Source organism: Lithobates pipiens, unplaced genomic scaffold (assembly GCF_037356315.1).
Source record: "Lithobates pipiens isolate NorthernLeopardFrog02 unplaced genomic scaffold, aLitPip1_a1.2 Scaffold_16, whole genome shotgun sequence".
NCBI classification, from domain to species: domain Eukaryota; kingdom Metazoa; phylum Chordata; class Amphibia; order Anura; family Ranidae; genus Lithobates; species Lithobates pipiens.
Window position 1 is genome coordinate 311568063 of NW_027507748.1, and position 20969 is coordinate 311589031.

The window sequence follows — 20969 nt, forward strand, 5'->3', positions numbered from 1 at the left end:
AGGGAGCCATCACTGAGGTCATCCTCCTCGCCTCGTGGCAGCGCCATCTTAGAAGGGGTGCTGCCGCCTGCTCGGGCCTGTGAGGAGAAAATATCCTGGATACTACGAGTGTGGGGGGGTCCCGGATTGACGGCGAGCTCCCGTTCCCGTCCCGGTGTGGTGGCGAGCTGATTTCAGCATGATGCGGCTTGAAATAGACCGAAGGGAGAGCTTTCGGGCTGTGGGTCTCCTGGAGCTCTTGTCTCAAGCGGCCATTCCCGATGCGCGTCAAGCCACGCCCCCTACAAGAAACATCTTACCGCTGTGCTTACCAACAAGGGTTTCTCCACCAAGTACTAAGTCATGTTTTGCCTGGGGATCAAATACTTATTTTACTCACTGAACTGCAACTCAATTTATAACATTTGTATCATATGTTTTTTTCTGGATTTTTGGTTGACATTCTGTCTCTATCAGTTAAAGTACACCTATGATATAAAGTATAGCCCCTTAATTTCTTTGTAGGTGGGCAATCTTACAACATTTGCAGGGGATCAAATAATTAATTTTCCCCACTGTACAGATTAGCGCTGCAGCATTGGCTGTAAGCACAGATAGAATGATGGTTTTCCAGAAGGACTGTTCAACAGAAGCCAGTCTAACTTTAATGGTTTAATGGTATCTGACAGCTGCCCTGCCAGACACAGTGATCAAGAACCAATCATCAGGGTTCCCAATCATCTGTTCACTATGATAGCCAATGACTGTGATTACATGGCTTTGTTAACAAACCAATCAGCACCAGCTGTCTGATCTCTGATCGTGAACTACACAGAATGAGGCACTTTTGCATGTTGTTGCATGTTTTTGTAAAATTTTCAGCTTATAATAAAAATCTTATGTTATTTATTACAGCTTAAAAACTGTGTACAACACAATATAGGTCTGCTAATTAGTCATAGGGTTATAGTCAAGTTATCTGACATATACTAATGCTTCTAAATTTGGTCTAAGCATCCAGCTATCATTGACTTCTGGTTGCAAAAGGGTTTCAAAAGTTCAGTTTCCAGTACCCACTACCCAGCAGGCAGCAGTATAGGGGTTATGTTTTTCACTGGCAGATTATGATACGTACCCTTTTTGAACTCTGACATTAAGTAGAGTCTCAGTATACACCCTTTGTGTACCAGTAAGCAGTTGGAAAACGACTGAGGTTCATTCTGTCCAAGCACCTTTATGGATTTTTAGCTTAGGAGCTAGCAATTTCAACCTTGTATACCCCTTTAAAACAGATCGAAGACTTTTACCTGACTGTGTGCAGGCACTCGGAGAACAGATACAACAAAGCAAGATAGAATTTCATTCAAGGGTAGGATTTCTGAATCTGAGTCTTCCTGGAGTCAAACACATTTTGTTTTTCAGTCTACTACTTAACTAGATTCATGTCAGTGCATTGAAAAACCTTAACCTGAATATTTCTTGGGTCTGATTTCTGGAGAACTAAAGAAAGAAACACTTAGGTAAGTGGTAAAAATGTATAATCACAGTTTTGATAAGGATGTGTACATGCCTAAAAAGAAAGCTGAAGTGCTAAACTTCCTTTGTGGAATATATTTGCATGCGAAAATAACATGTGACTGCCCAAACACACTAATAACTTTAGAACGTATAGAAAGCAGATATATTACATCAGAATGTATCAAACTAAGATCAGAAAAGCAGTATTATTATATGCCAATAGTTTCCAAATATTCTTGTATAATTTATAGCAAGACCGTATTAAATAAGTAATAATGAGGGCTTTCAGACAGCAATTTTTAGGGCAGCCCTGTTTACCTAAATCTTCCAGCAAGCTGGGGATTTTTAGCAGAACATAATATAGAAATGTATTTTTTGCAAAAAGAAAAAAAATTCTGTTGCACAAACATTTTACCGTACTATTGTTTGTGATTAAAGTGCAAGATCATGCCCATTAACAGGTCTTTATCGAAATGGTAATTATTTGGTAAAAAAATAAAATACATTTTTGCTCATGTATTATTAGTTTATGTGTAATGTAGTAGCAGAATCGAAATCAAAATATTATGTTCGGTTCTTTTTTGTGTTGTACAGTAAGTCAGACAATAGGATTGCAAGAACATAGCTTAAAACGTTTCCTGAAAATGTACATGTTTTAAATACATTTTTTAATTAACAAAATACAGTTATGAATATATTTAATTATATTTTTATGATTTTATTTTTAAAAAGATACATTTTTTAGATGAGGTTTTTTTGAAGTTTTTTTTACATAAAAAACATAAAAGGCTACACAAAGAGAGATGAACATTACACATTGGTCTTGGCCCATAGAAGTCATATGATAAAAATTGCTGCCATCAGCAAATCATGTCTGTGCTTAGTGTAAAGCTGGTCACACAAGGAGGTATGCAATTGTGATTCACAAGTAATTGTGAAGTGGTATTTTAGTGTAAAATTTTCAGTAGTACTAAAGCTGGACTATCTGGATTATCCGTTATTAATAATAAGCGGGATAATCTCATTATTCAGAAACAAGTTAAAAAAACAGATACTTTAAGCCCTTTTTGTCCTAGATCTTGTCAGCTACTAGTATAATTATTAAAACTAAACACAATCCATGACAAAAGCAGTTTTTCTATATTGTGAAAGCACCATGGTATACCTGAATGTGAATACTTTCTTGCCAATCTCAAAACTGGTGAAAAGGAGAAGCCACCAATTGTCACAATTTGCTGGCTAGCCACGGTTTAATTTTTTATATTTATATTCCATTTTGTTGTATTCTCACTTTGTATTGATGTACAGATTCCATATATAAAGCTTGGGAAATGCCTGTAAACCTAAACAGAGCCTGTTTTTTTGAAGAAGAAAAAAATTAATGTGATTTTAAAGTGTCATTGATGGTGTTGTTATAGATGTTCAAACCGATTTGCACAGGTAGAGCACTCAGCTAGATTAGGGACTAAGGATTGTATACTGTATGCCTTCCACCATGGAAAGAAATACAAATAATAATGCTGTGCAAAGAGACATTTGAAGAAATTATTATAGCATTTTTGTGTCAGAGTCAGCAATATGTCAATTATGCATTTAAATTGATAAGGTGGATTCTATAAGTCATCATTTCACTTTCCATTGATGATAGTAAAGATGGTGGTAGTGATGATGATAAGGACAGTGATGATGATGGTGGGGAAAATAATGCTAATGGTGATGCTGATAATGATAGTAGGTATGATAATAGTGATAATGATGATCCTGGAGTTGTAAACCATAACAAAGAGGAAGACAAAAAGGATTTTCTGATTCTTAGATTTATCTTTTTTATTTATTTTTGTTTACAAAATGTATTTTTTTTAATAATTTCTTGAAAGTGCTCTTCCTGTGCCAAGCACGTCTGTTTCTTCAGCCACATATCAGTATATAACTACAGTGTGATATCATCAAAGGTAGTGTGGCTCTCACTGCTTCTCTTCCATGATTTAGAGTGAGGTTTGGTATCCAGTGATAATTTGAGTGTCAGGGGTTCAGATTTAGGGTGATTTACTGAAAGTTTGGTTGCCGAACCCAGACACCATGTCAATGAGAGCTGAATGAGAATGAGCATGGCATGGGGGGCTGGGCATTGACCTAGCTAATATATACAAATGCAAAATCAAATTCTTAAAAAATCCATTTGCTATGGAGCAGTGATTTTAATATTGCCTAAATAGTAACATTAAAAATACAAAATGTTTTAAAATAACATACATGGAGATGCCTTTAACCCTCATGTGAACTGGCACATCTGTACGATGCACAGAACCTACTGAAACTTACTACTGACCTACTAACTGCTAAAATCAATGGCCACTACTCCATATTCTCCCTACTCGACCTCTCTGCAACCTTTGATACTGTTGACCATCCCCTCCTCCTCAAAGAACTCCACTTCCTTGGCCTTTCAAGACTCTGTTCTCTCCTGGTTCTCTTCCTACCTATCACAGTGCTCCTTCAGTGTGACCTATAACTCTATTTCCTTCTCCTCACTTCCTCTTTCCGTAGGGGTAACGCAAGGCCCCTTCTCGTCTCCATTTACTACTCCTCTCTTGGTCTGTTAATAAACTCCCTTGGCTTCCAGTACCACCTCTATGCTGACGACACACAAATCTATCTCTCTACTCCTCACCTCACTCCTTCAGTCTCTTCTTACATTACTAACTTACTAACTGAGATATGCCTCATGCTCTGAGGAAGCTTGGTTACAAGCAAAACGTGTAAGCAAATACGTTATCACGTTTTCCGTGGTGGGGACACGGACTGTTTTCAACCACACAGCAGACTACCTCCTTCTACCCTGAGTCTCTGTAAGTGCATACCCCGAGCATCTGTGGGGAAACTGGAGCGGATACCACTGTATAGTCTGTATGATCTGTAGATGCTTTTGAAACATTTCCACAAAGCTTTTTGAACTTTATGAATATACTGTATGCTTGGCGAAGCAAGGATCATATTGAGCCTGCATCAAGGTCCTGTGTTTATGCCTCTCCATTGAGACAAATGGGTGATATTAATATGGACTTGAAATAAAAGGAAAAACGTCAAGAAACAAGACATCACACGGTGAGCTGTATCTGCCCCTATATAAATGAAGGGGATGTTTATTCAGTTTTAAAAACCATTTGTTTCCTTGAAATATTGTCATTTTTACATCTATTTGTCCAGTATTTCTGATCCTCCTTCATATTTATTATTCAAAAGCACCAATACAGATCTGATAAGCAATTAACTTTTTCAGCGTGGAAAACTGACAACAAAATCAAATAACACTACAAAATGCATATGCACTTTATTTAAACGGAGCAATGAAATGAATGTTTAACCCAGTCAATCATGTATCTTTTAACTTATACTAACCCTTTCCTTTTTGGAATTAGAAATTTTCTGATAATTTTCTATGAATAGATTTGATTGTGTGTGGGGTGGATGAGATCTGTGTATGTTCGGTTGTGGTGGCCACCTGTGTCCCATTAAGGCATCTGCCTTAATTTTATTAAGTGTGTTGGAGGTGGGTGCATATAATAATGCTTTTCTAAATATTTGATTAAGCTATCTGTGGATATTCAATAAAGAAATTTAGTTTCATCCGGTTCATCCCCTTTGAAGAATATTCTTTGGGTTCTTCCCGGTTTTTGTCTTAAAGTGGATGTAAACCAAATTAAAAAAAAAAAATAATTGATCTCATAATGTAGAGTATAAGATTTCCTATCATTTGAGCCAAGTCTTGCCACAAACAGTTAATCCAGCTCTGAGCAATCCTCTTTTATTGTTCAGTGAGATAAATCTTGACAAACAGAGAAAAACTTTGTCAAATCCACCCCAATGCTGTGCGTGACAGGTGATTTACATATCTTGTGCACTAGCCTAAGACATGCATTATTTTTTAATTCCCACCCCCACTCCTTTCTTCACCAGCTCTGCAAGGATTGGCTGTTCCACACCTCAGCATGATTTGGCATGCTGAAGTCATGTGGGAAATTTTCTGGGTTTTTACTGGGTGTTAGTGATTATAGCAGAAGTTCAGTGTAAGAAATACACAGGAGAAAATGCATGTTGATAAGGGGAGTGTAGAGGTGGGCGGGGAGTCTACTGACATCACGACTCCACCCATTGAGCCCTGGAAAACAGACTCACCCACAAAATCTGAAGTTTTTCGGGTTTCATAGCAGACAGAGGAAAGACATTTGATAGATAAGTATACATGCATGAGGCATGTATATCCTTCTAGATAACCAATATTGCAGTAGATTAGAAAGGATTAGAGTGGGTTTACATCCACTTTAACTGAGATATCAGCATGGATGTTACACCACTTCCTCAAACTCAATCTTTCTAAAACTGAGATCTTAACTTTTCCTCCAGCCGTGCCCGACCCCCCCCCCCCCCCCCCGACATTTAAATCAAGATCAATAATACAACCATCAGTTCTTCCCCTCATCCAGGGTACTAGGTGTAATCCTAGACGCTGATCTATCCTTTCAGCCCCAAATGAAATCACTGTCAAAATCGTGCAGACTTCACCTCCGAAACATCTCTAAAATACGCCTCTTTCTAACCAATGACACCAGTAAGCAACTTATTTTTTCAGCTTGACTATTGTAACTCCCTCCTCATTGGCCTACCTCTCCGCAAGCTATCCCCTCTTCATTGTATCATGAATGCCGCTGCCAGACTCATCCACCTTTGCAACCGTTCAATGTCCACCACTCCTAGCTGCCAATCCCTCCACTGTCTTCCCATTGCCCAACTAATAAAATTAAAAAAACTAACAATAACATACAAAAAGCCATTCACAATTCTGCCCTGAGTTACATCACTAATACATCACTACAGCACCAATATTATCTGCAAATATCACCCAAACCGCCCTTTCTCCGCTCTAGCTCCCTTGTTTCCTCCCATGCTCATCTTCTCCAGAGCATCTCTCATTCTTTGGAACTCACTACCCCAATCTGTTCGGTTATCTCCTCCTCTGTCCACTTTTAGGTGGTCCCTGAAAACTCATCTCTTTAGGGAGGCCGATCCTGCCTCCAGCTAACAACCAAATCTTCTACTTCCCTCATCAGTTTATCCCTCACAGCCACTACCTTTTGTTTCACCAGCCCCTCCCTCTTATATTGTAAGCTGCAGGAGCAGGGCCCCTCAAACTCTCTTTTGAATTGTACTTTTGTGTATTGTCTCCCTTTATATTGTAAAGCGCCAGCGCAAACTGTTGGCGCTATATAAATCCTGTATAATAATAGTAATAAAAATACTACAGCAAAACTGATATTTACGAAGGAGCATTACTGTTCAAATTACTGCTAAATGACAGCTCCAGTTGCTTTGTTCTGTTTGAAAACAAATGGCCAGGGATTCCCTCAATTTATATCAGACCCTTATCCTAGATCATCCACAAAAAGAACAAAAATAGGCATTATCCCAGAATTCAGACTCATATGCAGCCTTGCTGGCCAGGAAAGGTAAAGATGAGTGTGCGGTCCCCTCTCTTGAACCATACCAGGCCATATTTCCTAACATGGGAAGGGCACCCATGTTGATGAAGACAAGAGTCTCTTCCCAACAACCTGGCTCAGTGGTTGTGGGGGGGGGGGGGATCTGTGGGTGATAATCTTTTCATTATCTGTAAACTACCTTTAAAAATCCAGCCTCCTACTGCCTACTTCCATGTGAAAGAGTAAAAGGTAAGTAGTACCCCTTCTCATTCACAGAAAAGCGCAAAGTGTAAATAGTGACACACATTTTTTAATAACTCCTTTTTTATAAAATAGCCCCCCAAAAAAACACATAATACAAGTCGCATGTCAGCCACGTCAACCAGTGATGCACAGCCACATCAATCACATTGAACGATGTCCACTGACTCTCTGAAAGAAAACACCCACCCACCGACAAAATCTACTCTGTAAACTATAGTGCGATGTCACCAAAGCGACATCATTGACCAAATAAGTACATGACCATATACAGTGCCTTTAAAAAAGTATTCACACCCCTTGAAATGTTCCATATTTTGTCATGTTACCAAAAACGTAAATACATTTTATTGGGATTTTACGTGATAGACCAACACAAAGTGGCACATAATTGTGAAGTGGAAGGAAAATTATAAATGGTTTTCACGTTTTTTTACAAATAAATATCTGAAAAGTTTTACATGCATTTGTATTCAGCCCCCTAACTAAAATCTAGTGGAACCAATTGCCTTCAGAAGTCACCTAATTAGTAAATAGAGCCTGCCGGTGTGTAATTTAATCTCAGTATAAATACAGCTGTTCTGTGAACCCCTCAGAGGTTTGCTAGAAAACCTTAGTGAACCAACAGCATCATGAAGGCCAAGGAACACACCAGACACATCAGGGATAAGGTCGTGGAGACGTTTAAAGCAGGGTTAGGTTATAAAAAAATCTCCCAAGCTTTTAATATCTCACAGAGCACTGTTCAATCCGTCTTCTGAAAATAGAAAGAGTATGGCCTAACTGCAAACCTACAAAGACATGGCCCTCCACCTAAGCTGACAGGCCAGGCAAGAAGAGCATTAATAAGAGAAGCAGCCAAGAGGCCCATGGTAACTCTGGAGGAGCTGCAGAGATCCATAGTTTATAAGGGAGAATCTGTCCACAGGACAACTATTAGTCATGCACTCCACAAATCTGGCCTTTATGAAAGAGTGTCAAGAAGAAAGTCATATAGGAAAGCCATATAGGAAAAGCCATATATGAAAAGCCATAACAAACATGTGGAATAAGGTGCTCTGATCAGATGAGGCCAACATTGAACTTTTTGGTCTAAATGCAAAATGCTTATCTGTGGTGGAAAACTAACACTGCACATCACCCTGAACACACCACCCCCACTGTAAAACATGGTGGTGATAGTATCATGTTGTGGGGATGATTTTCTTCAGCAGGGACAGCAAAACTGGTCAGGGTTGATGAAAAGATGGATGGAGCCAAATACAGGACAATCTTACAAGAAAACCTGTTAGAGTCTGCAAAAGACAGAAAGAAAGAAAGGGACAGATGCTCACCTTCTAGCGGGACAACAACCCTAAACATACAGCCAGAGCTACAATGGAATGGTTTAGATCAAAACATATTCATGTGTTAGAATGGCCCAGTCAAAGTCCAGACATAAATCCAATTGAGAATATGTGGCAAGACTTAAAAATTGCTGTTCAGAAGCTCTCCATCCAATCTGACAGAGCTTGAGCTATTTTGCATAGAAGAATGGGCAAAAATTTCACACTCTAGATGGGCAAAGCTGGTGGAGACATACCAAAAAAATACTGACAGCTGTAATTGCAGCGAAAGGTGGTTCTACAAAGTATTAACTCGGGGAGCAGAAAACAAATGCACGCCACACTTTTCACATATTTATTGTGGTTCAAAGGGTACAATTTTCTTTGCTAGAAAATTTCTTTGTTCCCTAGTAGGAGCAACAATTTTCTTTGCTCCCTAGTAGGATACCCTCCCATTTTGAGGGCATGCGGCCTGGTACAGTTCATGAGAGGGGATTCAAGCTCATTCCTCTTCTTTCTTGGCTTGCCAGGCTGCATGATTGGATAAGAGCCTGGTATGGATGTTAGGGAGACTTCGTGTTTTTTTCTTATTTTTTTGCAGGCAATTTCTCTTAAAAGCCATACTTCAGACCTGGCATAGATTTAAAGGGTTGTAAACTGGTTGTTAGGTTGCAAACGGAGGTTGTACCTATTCTGTTTGACAATTCGCCAAACCTTGTAACAGCTGAAATTCTAGTTAATCAGCAGCTCATCATTGATAATATCACAATGGTGCTGCTCACTGTTTTCCTTGTTGGAGCAAAAGATGTACAGTGCCTTGCGAAAGTATTCGGCCCCCTTGAACTTTTCAACCTTTTGCCACATTTCAGGATTCAAACATAAAGATATAAAATTTAAATTTTTTGTGAAGAATCACCAACAAGTGGGACACAATTGTGAAGTGGAACGAAATCTATTGGATAATTTAAACTTTTTTAGCAAATAAAAAACTGAAAAGTGGTGCGTGCAAAATTATTCGGCCCCTTTACTTTCAGTGCAGCAAACTCACTCCAGAAGTTCAGCGAGGATCTCTGAATGATCCAATGTTGTCCTGAATGACTGATGGTGATAATTAGAATCCACCTGTGTGTAATCAAGTCTCTGTATAAATGCACCTGCTCTGTGATAGTCTCAGGGTTCTGTTGAAAGCGCAGAGAGGATCATGAAGACCAAGGAACACACCAGGCAGGTCCGTAATATTGTTGTGGAGAAGGTTAAAGCTGGATTTGGATACAAAAAGATTTCCCAAGCTTTAAACATCCCAAGGAGCACTGTGTAAGCGATCATTTTGAAATGGAAGGAGTATCAGACCACTGCAAATCTACCAAGACCTGGCCATCCCTCTAAACTTTCAGCTCAGACAAGGAGAAGACTGATCAGAGATGCAGCCAAGAGGCCCATGATCGCTCTGGATGAACTGCAGAGAACTACAACTGAGGTGGGAGAGTCTGTCCATAGGAGAACAATCAGTCGTACACTGCACAAATCTGGCCTTTATGGAAGAGTGGCAAGAAGAAAGCCATTTCTCAAAGATATCCATAAAAAGTCTTGTCTAAAGTTTGCCACGAGCCACCTGGGAGACACACCAAACATGTGGAAGAAGGTGCTCTGGTCAGATGAAACCAAAATCAAACTTTTTGCCCACAATGCAAAATGATATGTTTGGCGTAAAAGCAACACAGCTCATCACCCTCAACACACCATCCCCACTGTCAAACATGGTGGTGGCAGCATCATGGTTTGGGCCTGCTTTTTTTCAGCAGGGACAGGGAAGATGGTTAAAATTGAGGGGAAGATGGATGCAGCCAAATACAGGACCATTCTGGATGAAAACCTGTTGGAGTCTGCCAAAGACCTGAAACTGGGACGGAGATTTATCTTCCAACAAGACAATGATCCCAAACATACAGCAAAATCTACAAAGGAATGGTTCACAAATAAACGTATCCAGGTGTTAGAATAGCCAAGTCAAAGTCCAGACCTGAATCCAATCGAGAATCTGTGGAAAGAGCTGAAAACTGCTGTTCACAAACATTCTCCATCCAACCTCACTGAGCTCGAGCTGTTTTGCAAGGAAGAATGGGCAAGAATTTCAGTCTCTCGATGTGCAAAACTGATAGAGACATACCCCAAGCGACTTGCAGCTGTAATCGCAGCAAAAGATGGCTCTACAAAGTATTAACGCAAGGGGGCCGAATAATTTTGCACGCCCCACTTTTCATTTTTTTATTAGTTAAAAAAGTTTCAAAAATCCAATAGATTTCGTTCCACTTCACAATTGTGTCCCACTTGTTGGTGATTCTTCACAAAAAATAAAAATTTTATATCTTTATGTTTGAAGCCTGAAAATGTGGCAAAAGGTTGAAAAGTTTAAGGGGGGCGAATACTTTCGCAAGGCACTGTACCTAAGCATGGGCGTCCGCAGATAGGGGAAAGGGGGGTCAACTGCCCCCCCCCCCCCGGCATTGTTGCCAACCATCCGTGTTTTTACAGGCAATACAAAATCTGACAGTCCCGGCTCGGAACTGCACATGTGCAGTTCCGAAGCATGCCGAGAGTCTCCGATGCATTCCAATGATCTTTCTGACACTGCTGCGCCTGGTACTAGTCTTGTTCCCCCCCACCCCTTCCACAGCGCGCCTTATTCGATTTCTGTACAGGAGATGCTGGAAGAGTGAGGGGAGGAGTCAGCCTGCAGTGGAGCCGGACGGACTGTATTCAGCCTAGCAGAGGAGGGTAAGCAATGATTAGTTAAATGTCTCTCATTGCCTTGTCTTAGTGGGCAGGAGGAGGGGGGCAGAGAATGGGCTGTGTAGCAGGCTTGTTGTGCATTGCTATTTGCTTCTAAACTGAATAGGGAGGACGTTTTCTGAGATCTCCCACAATCTCTAACTATTGCCTGCAGTGCTCACCAGTCCAGGCACAGCCTCCTGAGTCCTCTCCAGAGTTACCACCTCATGTGTCTGGGGCACTACAAATCCCAGCATGCCAGGAGAGGGGAGGCAGCAGCAATATGATTTGGCTGATTTTCTGATGAAAAGTGCTGCTGTATATTGTGTCCTTATAGTTTGTGTGAACTGTTTGCTCATAATATAATTGATCATGTGTTGTGCTTGATGGTCTTGAGGTGTTTATTCATATATTTTTATCTGAATAAGTAGTAGTGAGCACTTGGTCTCCTGTATCATGTTTGCACTCTCCTACCGTCTCCTGTAGCACATCCACAACCTCTGACCGTCTCCTGTAGCACATCTGCAGCCTCTGACCGTCTCCTGTAGCACATCCGCAGCCTCTGACCGTCTCCTGTAGCATATCCACAGCCACTGACCGTCTCCTCTAGCATATCCACAGTCTCTGACCGTCTCCTCTAGCATATCCACAGTCTCTGACCGTCTCCTCTAGCATATCTGCAGCCTCTGACCATCTCCTCTAGCATATCTGCAGCCTCTGACCGTCTCCTCTAGCATATCCGCGGTCTCTGACCGTCTCCTGTAGCATATCTGCAGTCTATGACCGTCTCCTGTAGCATATCTGCGGTCTCTGACCGTCTCCTGTAGCATATCTGCAGTCTCTGGCCGTCTTCTGTAGCATATCCGCAGTCTCTGACCGTCTCCTGTAGCATATCCGCAATCTCTGACCGTCTCCTGTAGCATATCCGCAGCCTCTGACCGTCTCCTGTAGCATATCCGCAGCCTCTGATCATCTCCTGTAGCATATCCGCAGTGTCTGACCGTCTCCTGTATCATATATTCACAGCCTCTGACTGTCTCCTGTAGCATATCCGCAGCCTCTGACCGTCTCCTGTATAGGGATGAGCCGAACACCCCCCCCGGTTCGGTTCGCACCAGAACTTTCGAACGGACCCCAAATTCGTACGAACGTTAGAACCCCATTGAAGTCTATGGGACTGGAACGTTAGAAATTAAAAGTGCTAATTTTAACGGCTAATATGCAAGATACTGTCCTAAAAAGGGTTTGGGGACCTGGCTCCTGCCCCAGGGGACATGGGTCAATGCAAAAAAAAGTTTTAAAAACGGCCGTTTTGGCGGGAGCACTGATTTTAATGACGATTAAAGTGGAAAAAAATGTGAAATATTCCTTTACATATGGTGCCTGGGGGGTGTCTGTAGTATGCCTGTGAAGTGCCACGTGTTTCCCGAGTTTAGAACAGTCCCTGCACAAAATGACATTTAACGGAAATAACGTCATTTAAAGCTGCTTGCGGTTTTAATGTTATATCTGGTTCCTGCAATATGGTTGAAAATCATTGAGAAAAATGGCATGGGTAGCCCTCCCTGCCCATTACCAGCCCCTTTGGGTCTTGTATGCATATTAAGGGGAACCCCGTACCCATATTAAAAAAAGGAAATGCGTGTGGCCCCCAGGCCCTATATACTCAGAACAGCAGTATACAGGCGGTGCAAACAAGACAGGGGCTGTGTAGGTTTTTTGTGTTAAGTTGAATCTGTTTGTAATTTTCAACTGGTACATTTTTAAAGTGTAGCTGCAGTCAAAAAAACTATTTTTAAGCTTTTTGGAAAACATAGGGAAGGGTTATCACCCCTGTATAATTTGTTTTGTCGTCCATCTTTTTTCATCTTACTTGCTGTTGTTTCCTTCCGTTTGCAAGTAGGAGATGTTTGTAAGTTGGATGTTTGAAAGTAGGGGCCTGCCCTATATGCTCTGCAGAAATGGCGGAACAAGGTGTTGGTTTTGCCACAACATTGTAAGCCCTCAAAGTGACTCTTGCTGGGCTCCAGAGCGCTCTGCTGTGAACGATTATATCAAGAATTGTAATTACATGCCATTGTTGAACAGTGGTAGAAAAATTGACCTTTGGTGGTTGTGGCGCTGGTGCCACAACACTATAAGTCCTCACAGTTACTCTGGGTGGGCACAGGAATGGGCCCTCCTGTGAAATATTATATCAAGAATTGTAATTACATGTCCCTGTTAAACAGGGGCAGAAAAATTGGGCCTTTGGTGCTGGTGCCATGACACTGCAACCTCTCCCATATACTCTAGTTTTATTGCAGGAATTAGCCCTGCTGCAAAGCATTGCATCAAAAATTGTACTTAAACGCCCCTGTTAAACAGGGGCAGAAAAATTGGGCCTTAGGCACTGGTGCTGTTGCCACGACACTGCAACCTCTCCCATATACTCTTGTTTTATTGCAGGAATTAGCCCTGCTGCAAAGCATTGCATCAAAAATTGTAATTAAACTCCCCTGTTAAACAGGGGCAGAAAAATTGGGCCTTAGGCACTGGTGCTGGTGCCACGACACTGCAACCTCTCCCATATACTCTTGTTTTATTGCAGGAATTAGCCCTGCTGCAAAGCATTGCATCAAAAATTGTAATTAAACGCCCCTGTTAAACAGGGGCAGAAAAATTGGGCTGATGGCATCACCCAGAAACAGAAATGTTCTTCCAACATATCATCGGAGGAGGAAGAGGATAGACAATTAACATAACAGGACAGTCACTCAGCATCAGCATAGGCAGTCTTGAAGGGATGTGATATTTCAATTTTTTTTTTTCGATTACATCAGCTTCAGGTGCTTGGTAGCTGTGGGTGATCCAAGACTGATTCATCTTGATGAAGGTCAGTCGATCAACTGATTCGGTAGACAGCCGCACCCTGTAATCGGTAACAAAGCCACCAGCAGCACTGAAGGTGCGTTCCGAAAGAACGCTGGATGCAGGACAGGCCAGTAGCTCAATTGCATACTGTGCAAGCTCTGGCCAGTGATCCATCCTCAAGACCCAGTAAGCCAGAGGATTTTCGGTCTGAAAGGTGTCCAAGTCTGACCTTGCCCCTAGGTATTCCTGCACCATGTAAATCAGACACTGGCGATGGTTGCTGGAACCGATCATACCTTGGGGCTGCGGACTAAAATATTGTCTGAAAGCATTAGTCAGACGGCCACCTTCTCCACCGCTCCTTCTGACTGATGCCTCAGCAACACGTTGTCCAGGACCAGGAGTTTGTAACCTCCCAGTCTCTGGGAACGCGTCGCACAGACCTTTCTGCAAGGCCTCCCGGAGATGTCTCATCCTCTGCTCCCTCTGCGATGGCAAGATAAGGTCGGCAACCTTACCCTTGTACCGTGGATCAAGGAGAGTGGCCAGCCAGTAATGGTCCCTCTCCTTGATCCGAAGAATACGAGGATCCTTCCGCAGGCTTTGCAGGATCAGGGAGGCCATGCAGCGTAGGTTAGCTGAGGCATTCGGTCCGGAGTCCTTTGGGTCACTAAGGACAACATGATCTGCAGCTACCTCCTCCCAGCCACGTACAAGTCCACGTGTTTCTTGGGACTGTAAATCATCCCTACAAGACTGCTGCTGCTGATGCTGAGTGCCAGCCTCCACCTCCATGCTGACACAATCATCCTCCTCCTCCTCATCCTCTTCCTGTGTGATGGGTGGCACAGCAGGAACACTGTCTGAATAAAGGGGGCCTTGAGAGGCAAGGAAGTCCTCCTCTTCCTGCCTCTGTTCTGCCTCAAGTGCCCTATCCATTATTCCATGCAGTGTATGCTCCAAGAGGTGGACAAGAGGTACAGTGTCACTGATGCATGCACTGTCACTGCTCACCATCCTTGTGGCCTTCTCAAACGGTGACAGGACAGTGCATGCATCCCTGATCATGCCCCACTGGCGTGGTGAGAAAAATCCGAGCTCCCCTGACCCTGTCCTGGTGCCGTAGTCGCACAGGTACTCATTGATGGCCCTCTGCTGCGTGTGCAGCCGCTGCAGCATGGCCAACGTTGAGTTCCACCTGGTGGGCATGTCACATATAAGGCGGTTCTTGGGCAGGTTCAACTCCTTTTGGAGCTCAGCCAGCCGAGCACAGGCATTAAATGATCGGCGGAAATGCACACAGACTTTCCTGGCCTGCTTCAGGACATCCTGTAAGCCAGGGGGAACTGCCCAAGAACCGCTGCACCACCAGGTTAAGGACGTGAGCTACACAGGGCACATGGGTCAGTTGTCCCTGTTGGAGGGCGGAGAGGAGGTTGGTGCCATTGTCGCAAACCACCATTCCTGGCTTAAGCTGGCATGGTGTCAACCACCTCTCGGCCTGCCCCTGCAGAGCTGACAAAACATCCGCCCCAGTGTGGCTCCTGTCCCCCAAACAAACCAGCGCAAGCACGGCATGGCATCGTTTTGCCTGCGTACTTGCGTAGCCCCTGGAACGCCTACGGAGCACCGCTGGTTCTGAGGACAGAGCACTGGAAGAGGCCATGGAGGAAGAAGAAGAGGAGGGGGTGGAGGAGAGAGGTGTGTCACAACCAATAGTAGCATTTTGGAGGCGTGGTGGCGGAACAACCTCCAACACTACTGCACCTTGTCCTGCATCCTTCCCAGCTGCCAGAAGAGTGACCCAATGGGCCGTGAAAGACAGGTAACGTCCCTGTCCATGCCTGCTGGACCATGAGTCAGCGGTAATATGCACCTTACCGCTGACCGCCCTGTCCAGCGAGGCAAGGACATTGCCTTCCACATGCCGGTAGAGAGCCGGAATCGCCTTCCGTGAGAAAAAGTGGCGTTTGGGGACCTGCCACTGAGGAACCGCACATTATACAAACTCACGGAAGGGGGCCGAGTCTACCAACTGAAAAGGCAGCAGTTGAAGTGCTAGCAATTTAGCCAAGCTAGCATTCAACCGCTGGGCATGTGGATGGCTGGGAGTGAACTTCTTTCGCCGGTCCAGCAGCTGGGGCAGGGACATTTGCCTGCTATAATCGGACGTGGGTGTACTGCTAGCAGAGTGCTCGGAAGCACTTGGCTGTGACACACCTAATTCTACACCTTCATTCCTCTCAGAGCAGGTTTCAGAGAGGACTGAAGGTCTAGTGGGGTTGGAGATGCCAGCTGATGAGGAGCAAGGAGAGGGCCGCTTTGTTCTTTGGTGTGGGTCTTTGAGGTACGCTTGCCAACGAGCTGCATGGCAGGTCAACATATGTCTGGTCAAGCATGTGGTGCCCAAGCGGCTGATGTTTTGGCCACGCGAGATACGCTTGAGACATATGTTGCAAATAGCAGCGGTGCGATCTGATGCACTCGTCTCAAAAAAGGCCCACACCAAAGAACTTTTAGCATAACATGCAGAGGCAGCGCCCTGCACAGGCAGAGCTCTGCGGTGTGATTCAGTCAGCGTGCTGCCCCTAAGCTGGCCCCCGGAGGGCATCCTGCCTCGTTGGACATGTGCCTCCTCCTCCTCCTCTCTCCTACCAGGCACCCACATGGAGTCAGTGCCCTCATCATCCTCTCCCTCTTCATCGCTGTAGCAAACCTGGCAGTATGCTGCAGCTTGTGGAACATGACTGCCAGATTGCTGTCCTTCTTGAGCATCCCCTCTCTCTGCATTCATGCTACTGCCTTCCTCTAGCTGAGTGTCATCATCAGAGGCTACAAAACACTGGGCATCCTCCTGGAGCATGTACCCAACACTGTGCTCAAAGAGTTCAGGAGACTCCTCAGGAGGACGTGGTGGGTCTAGGGAAGGAGTCACTGATGATGACATTGAGAGGAGGGAAGACGATGCGTTGGCAGCTGCTTTGCTAGTACCCTGAGACTGGGTGAGAGAGGATGAGGAGGATGAAGAGGGCTTGGTCATCCACTCTACAAAGTCGTTGGCATGTTGCGGCTCAACATGTCCAGCTGCCGAAAAGAAGGACAAGCGTGTCCCATGGCCACGTGCTGATGACAATGCACCGCGTCCACGACCAGCACTGTTGTCTCTAGACACAGAGCCTGCTTGCCCTCTTTTATCGGCTCGCGCCTGTCTGCCTCTCCTTGCTGGCCTTCCAGACATGGTAATGACCTGAAGGGAGTTGGGTAAAAAAGCAGTTGGGTAGTGTATATTGTGCTAGAGGCACACAACACCCACTAACTCCTGCAGATGCCTTTATTATAGAACACCAGAGATAAAGGGGTATATACAGATGTATACTGTGCTGTGCTGGAGGCACACACAACTTCCAATAACTCCTGCAGATGGCAAGTGGGCTCAAATAGAGAAGAGCTATGTAGGTGGATATAGCGGTATGTACTGGGTACAGAGCACGCAGACAGCACACACTAGCTCCTAACACTACTGACTGCAAGCTCTATTATAAAAGATAGATCACTAGCTATATAGGTGAGGTGAATATAGCGGTGTATACTGCGGTCAGGGCACGCAGACAACAACCACTACATAACAGCAAGATCGAAAATCGGCCGAAAACGATCGGTGTGTACTGTGTTGAAGGTATACAGAACACCCACTGCTTCAGACGCCAACACACTACACAAGGCCGCTGCGCTGGCGGCCTTATATAGTGTGGGGCGTGCACTACACAGCCTGATCTATGATTGGCCACAGGCATCCTGCCTGTGGCCAATCATGGCTCTCCTCGCTGCTGGCGCTGCGATTGGCCAAGCATGCGGGGTCACAGTGCATGCTTGGCCAATCATGAGCCAGCAATGCACTGCGCCTTCGCAGTGCATTGTGGGCCGTGAGTGGCACACGAATTTGGCACGAACGGACCAAAATGTTTGGACTTCGCCGAACGGAAGAACAGCCGATGTTCGAGTCGAACGTATGTTCGACTCGAACACGAAGCTCCTCCCTACTCCTGTAGCATATCCGCAGCATCTGACCATCTCCTGTATCATATATTCGCAGCCTCTGACCGTCTCCTGTAGCAAATCTGCAGCCTCTGACTGTCTCCTGTCTCCTGTAGGATAAAACCCAGATCCACCAAGCTGGAGCCATTTGACTGAGCCATGCACGGTGCACCTGAGAGGAGTTCAGTGACAGTGCCGCCAGGCCAATCTGAGGGGGAGTCACTGATGTAAGGGGGCACTGATATAAAGGTTTCCCCCCTATATTAGTAACCCCCTTACTTGGTAATTCACTGTATGGAAGGTGGTCTCTAGTCACCAGAGTGCCCCCCACATCAGAGTTCCTGGTGTTCCCCTTTACATCAGAGTCTGCAGGATTCCCCCTTACAGTGCAAGGGGGAACTCAATCTGCATACCCTGATGCAGTTGGGATCTCTGATGTAAAGGGAACACAGTGGACTTTGATATAAGTTGGTCTCTGGTCACCAGAGCCCCCCTCTACATCAGAGTCCCCCCTTAGATCATGATTTGCAGCGTTCCCGTTTACATAAGTTTCGTGCAGACTCTGATATAAGGGGGAACTCTGTGCTAGCTGGGTTATAGTAACCTGACCTTCATGTCAATGCAGAAATATATGTTTTTTTACTTTTGTTAAACTTAAACACATTGCTAATAGAACTAGATATATGTTTATAGTTTAAATATTGATATTTGCACTGTTTAGCATGACAACTGTAATTTTAGGTACTTTTTTGCAGTGCCAGTAAAAAAATGGTGCCGTTTGTAAATTTTTGGCATCCTGCCAGTAAATTTCGCCTCGGAGGGTTGGCAACTCTGCCCTCTGGAATCAGGGAGCGGATCAGCACTGTTAAATTCAGCACAGTGGCGTCGCTATATAGGTCTGGGCAGCCCGCACCCGGGTGCCACCTGCCAGTCAGGTGACACCATCAAGGTGCTGTCAAGCCCCCGATCAGTGTAATGTGACTGCAGGCTCTTTTCCCTGCTCAGTCCAGCAGAGAACTCAGCGGTGCTGTGACAGGAGAAAGGTGAGCTGCAGGCTATCAGAGGTTTCCCCTGGTCACCCCCCTTTCTCCAGTGAAGGAGAAGAGACAGTGGCTCTCACTAGGTTCCCCGCCCAGCTTCCTGCCCCCTCCGTTCCTTCCCCATTGGCCATAACTGAGGGCCAATCAAAGGAGACAAGGAGAGGATAGCATCATGGGACATGTAATCCCAAAGATTTGTGGCCCCATTTTCCACAAGGAGGAGGCTACCGCTTGATCAAGAGAGCGACTGAGAGATTAGATGGGGAGTACTATGAATAGATCTGGCGCTATACCTATATATGAAAATATATGTTGCCAAAAACTTAATAGTGTACTAAATTAAAAGTGTTATATCAAACTGGTGTGTAAGTGCCAATGTGCAATAAATAATTCTAGTATTGAAATAAAAATATAAATATATGAACTATAAACGAAAAAGTATGTGTATAGAATATTTGTCGCGTTGGTAAGTATTTGCCAGCGTGCTGGCTATAAAATGTAAGATTAGCTTGGGTGCAATGGAAAACCTGAAATAGTGATCACTTCTTAAACTCTAGAACATGTAAATACCTTAAACTTGTGAACTGCTTAATATATTAGTGATCAATTGGATAAGAATTATACAAATAAAATATGAACCGCAAAAAAATATAACCCAGTAATTGGATTTAGAGTGCACAGATGTGACAATAAGGTCTATGCATGCAGTAATAAAATGTACAAAAAATATATGATAAATATCAGTACATCAAGTGAAACATGCCAAATATTGGGACTGAAAAAATAAAAATAAAAATTGTTTTTCAAAAATAAAAATGAAAATAAAAAAAAATATAAATAAAAAAAAAAATAAAAAAATAAATAAAAATAAAATTAAAATAAAAATAAAAAATAAAAATAAATATAAAAAAAAAAAAAAATAAATAAAAAAAAAAAAATAAAAAATAAAAAATAAAAAATAAATAAAAATAAAAATAAAAATTAAATATTTGTCCCGGAAAAAGTCTAAAAATATAAAAGATAAAAAGTAGACAAGCAAGAAGTCTCTAGTGCAGTGCAATTAGTGGGGGATTTCCCGTGGGTGAAGGAAGGGATGTGATGGATCCAAACTATTCTTCATGCATTGTGGACACTTCTAGGTTGTACTCTCACCAGAAAAATAACCCCGTCCGGGGTGGATCAGCCTCCACAGTATGAGCTACTGTGTCGCTCTCTGGCTTGCTTCAAAATGGGCTGCTGAGGATCCCTCGTTATTTCCAGGTGGAGTGTGCCACAGTATATATATATTAAAAGAGAGGACCATCCATAGTGTGATACCGTATAAATCAATTTATTTAAGAAGATACTTAAAACTACTCACACTTTTGGTAGGAGTAATAGCATGAATGGATACAGTATAAAGGATGCAATGTGAAAGGTATGGAAGCTGCTGGGAGCGTTCCGTTCGGCTTCCCCGCCGTCTGTAATGGAGCTGGGAGCGTTCCGTTCGGCTTCCCCGCCGTCTGTAATGGAAGTGTGTATTCGATAGGCCACGCCCTACGCGTTTCGTCACTGGGACGTCATCCGGAGCGGCCATCTTTACACACCTCACGCTTTATATAGGACACAATGCACCTATCGCGCATGCGCGGACAACCGCCGCCATTTTAACTGTGGGAATGCCCTTATGTCTAATAAAGCGCGGTGGTGATTGTGTTCCTATTACCATCCTA

At 43.6% G+C, this 20969-nt stretch overlaps 1 protein-coding gene across 2 annotated transcripts in view; it reads left to right on the forward strand.

The window, feature by feature from the left end:
* The first annotated feature begins 1171 nt into the window (after positions 1-1171).
* The window catches only part of LOC143982696 (potassium voltage-gated channel subfamily A member 10-like), a 91901-nt gene continuing 72103 nt past the window's right edge, over positions 1172-20969 (forward strand). For both annotated transcript variants that reach the window (XM_077481627.1, XM_077481628.1), the window contains exon 1: positions 1172-1499. The gene's annotated coding sequence lies outside the window, so the exon portion shown is untranslated. The remainder of the gene's footprint in view (positions 1500-20969) is intronic.